At 37.6% G+C, this 8,027-nt stretch overlaps 1 protein-coding gene across 2 annotated transcripts in view; it reads left to right on the top strand.

Annotated features, from left to right (window-relative positions):
* Window positions 1-8,027, top strand: part of PCDH11X (protocadherin 11 X-linked) — a 1,731,112-nt gene that overhangs the window by 1,508,905 nt on the left and 214,180 nt on the right. The window lies entirely within an intron of this gene.

Raw genomic sequence — 8,027 nt, 5'->3', positions numbered from 1 at the left:
TGGAGTACTGCGTCCAGTTTTGGGCCCCACAATTCAAAAAGGATGTAGAGAAGCTTAAGAGAGTCCAGAGAAGAGCCACGCACATGATCAGAGGTCAGGAAAACAGATCTTACGATGACAGTCTGAGATCTATGAGGCTCTTTAGCCTGGAAAAGCACAGGCTCAGGGGTGATCTGATGGTCACCTATAAGTTTATCAGGGTGACCATCAGTATCTGGGGGAATATTTGTTCACCAGAGTGCCCCAAGGGATGACGAGGTTGAACGGTTATAAACTACTGCAAGACCGTTTCAGGCTGGACATAAGGAAGAAATTCTTTACTGTCTGAGCCCCCAAGGTCTGGAATAGCCTGCCATTGGAGATGGTTCAAGGACCTACACTGAACACCTTCAAGAGTAAATTGGATGCTTATCTCGCTGGGATCCTATGATCTCAGCTGACTTCCTGCCCTTCAGGTGGGAAACTGGACTCGATGATCTTCCAAGGTCCCTTCCAGCCCTAATGTCTATGAAATCTATAATGTTGTTAGTTACTGTTTTTCTCAATGAAGGGGAAAACATGCTTTAAGGTTTATTTTCTAATATTTGGAAAACAATTACTCTGCATTTTTACACTGCAGACTGGTATGGTACTGTTATGCCTAATAATATTAGCAAACTAATGAAGTGTGTATACTGACATGTACATTTTAACCTTTGATAAATATACTGCAGAAGAGTTCAATTATTGCACAATTAACCTTGAATGCAGAGGAGTACTTAGAAAGAAACCTGATGTCTGTATTAATACATGGAGTGATTTTCCCATTAAGATACTCCACTTGTTCTGTTAATAGATGAAACAGAGACACAGTGTTTAGCCTGAACTTTGTCTCTAGTTGCCAAATTTGTTTCTAACATGGTTTCTGTATCTCTCTACTTTGTCTTAAGATAGTACTCCCAGTGGAAATACCAGAAGGAGTATGCCTAATGATACAACTAGAGAATATGGCACAACACTACCCTTTCCTTCCCCTCTTTTGGGTTACTGAAGGGAGTAGACCATGAGCTCACAGGAATATGGTAACTACTGTTTTTCCTGGCTCTGAGTGGGAGATACAAAGAGATTCTCTGCAGTGCCATTTAGTCTTGTTTGTAGTTTGACCAAGTCACTTGCCTTATTCCCCAGTATAATTTACTGCCTTCTGAAAGGATACTGATTAAGAAGTGATGTAGTAAATAATTTCTGAATAGGAAATCTACATAGATATAGATGCCAGTGTGAAAATGAATCTTTCTGTATCTAGATTCTATTCTTTCTTTATTCAGCTAAAAGTGGGGACTGGATCTAGGTGCCACATTCATGGTGCTGATGTATTAGACACTGAAGAAATGGTGGAAAACATGGAAACTCATATCAAATCAAACCCAAGTCAGTAAAAGTGGCTTCTATCCTGTAAGTGTTGTTAATGTGACTTTGGGTAAAGCTAGGCCCTCTGCCAACAGACATGTTTAGTGGCTTGATTGGAATCTTGATTATCCCTGAATGGATATCAACAGCAGGGGTACATTATACAATGAGACATACGAAAAACTAGAACTCTTGGTTCCAAAATGATACCTTTTATTAGACCAACTGGAAAATGGCAAGAAAATTGTCCTTTTCTGCAAGCTTTCAGGATCAAAGTTCCTTCATCAGGCTCTGGGAAAAGTGTAGATGGTACAAGATGGTAAAAAGTCCCCATAGGTAGGAAACAAATTTAATTTTTGCACAGAGGGAACTGAAGATGGAAGTCTGTCGCTCTGGGTCCATGAGAGTGTCTTTGTGAGTTGTGTTGAGTAATAAAAGGTATCATTTTGGAACCAAGAGTTCTAGTTTTTTGTATTTCTTTTTGTCTCAGAGCAACTTGGCTACCAAGTACACCCTTGAAACATTATACAATGAAGCATTTAAAATGAATGTTATTCGTAATACTTGCTATTGGCTGAGAGTGTAAATTCCTGTCTTAACACTTGCAGACAAGGTTCTTTGGATAAATGTGGTATCTTTTATTAGGCCAACTAAATAGTTGGAAAAATTGTTCTTTGAAAGCTTTCAGGCCGAACACCCTTCTTCAGGCATAGGGAGAGTCTGCTGTTGTTTTGTGTTTTGCTGGATGGAATAGAAGCCAATATGCAAAATGCAGGTCTGTAAAAATGCAAATACATGGCAGTGAGGATCAGAGGCCATAGGAGACAATAGGTGTGAGACAGGTACGTTGGCGGGGCAGGAAACTACAGGAGAATGTTGACCTGGTGATAGAATGTACCTGGTAAAATGCAGATGGGTTACCTGGGGTTATCAGATGCCAGGCAGGTCATAAAGTGCCATAAATCTGATGTCTATATTTAGCCCATGATTTTTTGTATCCAGTAGATTTATGAAGTCAAGTTTATAGGCTTGTCTATGAAAGGTGTTTTGCAGATTCCCTTTGAACTGAGAGATTGGAGAGAGAATGGCTGTCTTGTGACAAGTGTGCCCCCACAGGTAATTAGGTGTTTTAGTCTTTGATAGATTCAGGGTGTACATTCATTCTGGTGCACAATTGTTGTTTGGTTTCTCCTACATATTTTTTATCAGTGCATTTAGTGCCCTGGATGAAATATATTACATTTATGGAGGTGCAGGTGTAAGATCTGGGAATGGTGATGATTCTGTTGTGGGGTGTAGTTATTCTGGGAGCGATGGAGGTATTTCTGGTCCCAGCAAGGTCCAGATCCATTCAGTGTGCTTTGGGTCATAGGAACTTTGCTTCTGGTGATGAGACTGGAAAAGTCCAGTGCTTGTTTGAAGGCTAGGATGAGTGGTTCTAAGAAGATCTCTTTAAGAATTGGGTTTTCTTCTAGCATGAGTTGCAATTGTTTGAGGATTTTCCATATAGGATCCAGGGAAAGATGGTATGTCATAACTAATGGTGTGTGATTTGTGGGAATTTTCTTTTTGTACTACAGCAGTTCTTCATGTGGTATGTGGGTGTCTCTTTCAAAAATGTAGTCTATCTTTGTTGAGAAGTGTCCTTGTTGAGTGAAAGCCCTCTTGAGATTTGTGAGGTGGTGATCATGGGTGTTCTCCTCAGTGAAAATTTGGTGGTATCAGAGGGTTGGCTGTATATCACAGCTTTCTTGGTGCATTTAGGGTGATTGCTGGTTCTGTGTAGATATGTATGTTGGTCTGGGGTTTCTTGTATATGGTAGTTCATATTTTACCATTCTGTATGTTGATCATAGTGTCTAAAAAGAAGATGTTGGTGCTGGAGTAGTCGAGAGAGAATCTATCTTAACACTTCATACTTTGGGTTGAATACAATTTAGAACTTTCTAATGTCTACATTAAAAATATACTTTTTCCTTGAATATGCTTCATTAAATTACGTTGTGACATTTCTTGTGTTTGTTTCAGCCATTTAAAGAAACTTCAACTCCTTTATTTAATCTGCTCTGTATAATTTTTATTTCTAGTGGTCATGGCTCTAGTTATTTTCTTTTGACAAATTGTCACCAATTTTTTCCCTTAAATTCTAAATAGCTACATTTGCTTAGTTTGCTACTGTATTGCCACTCATCATTATTGAAGACTAACAGGGAAATACAGTTTGAAAATTTATCCTTAGAAAGTTGCCACTCTAAGAAACTATTTTAATGATATTTTTTCCTAAATTGTCAGTGGCTCTAAAGGTGACAGATTGACAGTAGTAAGGGGTAATGTCCTGTATTTACAAAATATGAACAGCACAGGCAATAGGGAGCGCAGGGTGCCACATACTGCTTTATAAATATATTTTAGCCCTGTTCCAAAGAAACCATTTCTGACAGTCTGAGAAGGGAGTTTATTCTCCATGGCCCATTCAATCATTTGCCTCACTCCTGAGACTGCCAACAGGGGTGCCAATTAGTAGCAATTGTGATGGTGATTTTTAAAGTGGAGTTGAAAGGATTTCTAACTGGGTTGGAGCTGTTGTCAGATGAGTGACTAGAATTTGAAGTTTAAAAAAAGACTCATGCCTTCAACTAGAGCTTGTTAGAATTTCCTGTGTGATCGGATATCTATCCTCTAAACTAAAATGGGTTTTGCATTCAGAGGAAAGGGGGGTTTTCCTAAATCACCAATGAGTAGTTTGTCATTCAAATGTTTTAGGAAAAAGACATGCCATTCCATCTATTCTCAGAATCTTAAATTAAAATTCCGTTAAAAACAAAATGTGAGAAAAGAAATAAAGAGCATGAAGAATATATGCTGCATACATAACCATGCCTGAAATACACTAGTGTCCCTCAGGACCAATGTTATCAACAAATAAAGTAGAAAAAAATATTATGCATTTCTCCATTACTCTGAGCTGTATGCACTAAATGGCTTAGAACACAAGAGGCCTGATTTATTGCTGCTTTATGTTATGCTTTTACCATAAATAGTATAATTAAAGAAAGTTAGTTGACAAACCAGCACAAAAACACAGGTAAATTTATTAATTACATTTAACACAGTGAAGTGGTGCACTTATGTACATATTAATTGTCAAGCAAATTAATTGGTCAGGCAAATGATGCACAGTCTTCCATTTGGGGAAGCTGAATTTTTACCCCAAATCTCCTTATTTGTATTTTAATCTTCTGTGGGAGAGGAAGTGGAATGAGAGCACTATGCTCAGTCATCTTTTTAGATATTTTAATTTTTCTTACTAATTGGTTCTAATCCTATTGGCAACTATTTGAAGGATTAGGAACTAACATTTCTATGTAAAGATAGAATAGACTGCTGTGCATTAAAGCACACTTGTAGATGTGCTCACATTGTCCCTATGCCACTCTTTCCTATGCACCAAAGTATTTTGTGCCATGGAGTTTATTTCATGGTATGTATGTTTTTTCCTTTTGTTCAGCAGCAAATACTTCCCTTTCCCTCCTTCATCCACAGGAGGTCCTAGTGTTGTAGAGTATGTATATGTGGTTTGAAAAAGAGCTGATTTTGAGGCATAAAATCAAGAAACTCTACCATGTGATGGTGTCTTGTGCACCCACTGACTCTGATCCCTTGTCAGCATGAAGGTTAATGGAACTGAAAGGTTCTAGTATCAGCCATGGCCTGGGTGCAAGGATGTAATTTAAAAATATGCTCAGTGGATCTCTCTGCACCAAACCTGGAAACATGGCCTTGGCACAGGGGGCTGGGTATATTCCTGTGTTATACTTGAAACAGATGCTTTTGTTTGGAAGCTTTCTTCATGCTTTGCATTTCTCACACGAAATGCTCTCTCTTGCTTTTATTAATTATTTGTGGTTGAATCAAATTTGAAATTTAAATAATAATACTTAGTATTTACATACGTTATATATGGCACTATATTTTCAAAAAATTGTACAAACTAATTAATCCTCACAACTCTGTTAGAAACTGTAAATATCATTATAAAATATTACATATGGAAAGCTAAGGCAGAGAAGTTAAGTGACTCTGCTCTAGGTTTGTGCTGGTTAAAAAATACAATTATGAATAAAAACAGTGAATTTTTGTTTGATTTTATTTGTTGGACCATATTATTTGTTGAGATCATTTGCATGTTCATTGATTATTCATGAGCTTTTTTAGACATCCCTACATTAGCTTAGTTTATGCTAACTTTAAATACAGTTTTAAAAATTCAAATCAGAAGCACGGTTCATTTTTTATTTCAGTATACATTATAGTAATTTCAAAGCCTTCCAGGCAAGGTGCAGAAACAATATTGTATCACTTAAACGGTACACACTGAGCACTGTGTAGTGAATAGACAAATAATAAACAACTGAAGTGTTGCAGTGAAAAGTGTGTTAACAACCTGTAACAATGTTTTCTTGAATAAGCTCATTGTCAAATATTAGCAAATACCAAAGACATTCCTAGAGTTTGGGAGCAGATTTTAAAAGCTTTATACTTATAAAATGGCTAAATTTGCAATAAATAATTTGCCCTACTTTGCCTAAGACTGTGCAATGAGCTTGTGGCAGGTTTGGGTTCAGGAATTTTTTGCTTCTTTACCATAACTTCAGAATATTAAACTGCACAAAATTGCAAAGTATATTTTATTCACTAGAGATATACAGAGGATGACAATTCTGTTTTATGGCAGCTCTTAAAAAGTACAACTTCCTTTCATTCCGTACTAAAATGGCAAATGGAATTAGCAATTGCCTCTTTTTTGAGTTTTTACAGTTAGATTTGGAATTTAGGAAAGTATGCAGAATGCGGGTATATCTGAAGATCAGGGTGCCTGCTTAAGATGTGAAAGGTTCAATCCTATTCTTGGTTTTGAGCAGAGGTTTTCCATCTGAGATGGAATTGGGCAGAACAGACAAATACTCTAATCACCAAACTGAGGGACAGTGGGACGTGTGAATCTCTCTTTTTCGCCCCTATCACAGAGGTCCAAAAAAAATCTCGTCCAGTGCAAAAATTTTTCAAAATCTCAGCATAAAGCTCCACAAATATATTTGGCTTTGGCAAAACAGTACAGAATAATAAGATTTTATTTTGTGGATAAAGTTCTGACTACTTCGAGTATTTGGACTAAATGAAATAGTAACACAGTCCTGTCTGTGACCTGCATAAATTATGGGTGTGATACTTATAAGAATCATACCCAAGCACAAGACCAAATTCATTGGTTACAGCATCAGTCCTTTGATTCCAGGTGGACAGTCTTTTAATAAATAGGGGAGTCATTGTTGAGTCCAGATATGTCTGAGCCCAGTCTGAGATCGGTATGTTCAATTGCAGACATGGCAGATAGTTCCAGTAGGAAAGAGTGGGACCTGGTAATGTCAGATCACATCTCTTTCCCTTTGTTTCTATTGTCTGTCCTCCTCCAGAGTGAGGTGAGCTTGCCCAAACTGATCAGTGCCTTGTTACACATCACAGTGCTATTGAGGGGAATTCATTGCTTGAGTATTCCAAGTATTGATGTTAATACAACATTTCTTCAGATTAGTCTTCAAGGTGCCCTTGAATCTCTTTTTTTACCCACCCCTTGAATGGTGACTATTGGGGAGTTGGGAGTATAAGGCCTGTTTCAAGACCCAGTTGTCAGGCATCCTTATGATATGTCCTGTCTACCAGTGCTGGTTCTGTAGAAACGTGGCTTTGATGCCAGTGGTGTTTGATTGAGCCAGATAGCTAGCATTCATTCTTCTTCCAATTAATATGAAGGATTTTCTGAAGGCATCATTGATAGCAGTGTTTCAAAGCTTTTAAATATTGCTGATATGTTGTCATGGTTTCACACTCATACAGTGTGAATAGGAATGACAATAATGCGGTAGAAAAGAAGTCTGGTTCAGGTCTTGATATCACAATCATCAGAGGCATGATTTCAGAAAGGGACAAAGGCAGCACTGATTGTTTTTATCCAGCACTGAATATCATCACCTATTATTCTTTTTGGGAAAGGTGGCTACCCGGGTAGAGGAAATACTTAATATTCTTGAAGGCTTGTCCTCTAATTTTAATATGTAGAGGACCAACTGGTTGGTTTAGGCTGGATTGGCAAAGAATTTTGGCTTCTGTGAAACTAACAGAGAGTTCAAGCGGTTCATACACTTTACAGAAGCAATCGAGAGTGACCTGGGGCCCTTCAATTGGATGGGCACACACAGTACAAATGTTAGCATGTAATTATCCTTAACAGGTAAAAAGTTACTTCTCTGTAATAGCCTTTAAGAAGGCTGTGCACTATTAAATAGTGTATTTAAACAACTATAAATTGGTATAGAGAGTGCATGTCTTATATAGTACTTCACCCTTTGTCACACATACAGCATAGAACTCATAGAAAACAATACTTTTCAATACAACTGCTGCTAAGATGGTAAACATGGGGTTTGTTTCTGTTGTGTTGTTTTTTTAAGATGCAATTTTCCTACATAGACACAGTATAACTGTTTAGCTATGTAGCTGCAAGTGACAAGTATGCTATATTAGGCTGACTTGGTACTGAAAAATTAAATCTTTCTTTCAAATGTAAGAACCCCCCCCCC

The sequence above is a fragment of the Gavialis gangeticus genome, unplaced genomic scaffold (assembly GCF_001723915.1).
Source record: "Gavialis gangeticus isolate Ggan-Ray unplaced genomic scaffold, GavGan_comp1, whole genome shotgun sequence".
NCBI lineage: Eukaryota > Metazoa > Chordata > Crocodylia > Gavialidae > Gavialis > Gavialis gangeticus.
The sequence above is the reverse complement of the archived record's forward strand: the minus strand, read 5'-3'. Positions and strand labels throughout refer to the sequence as shown.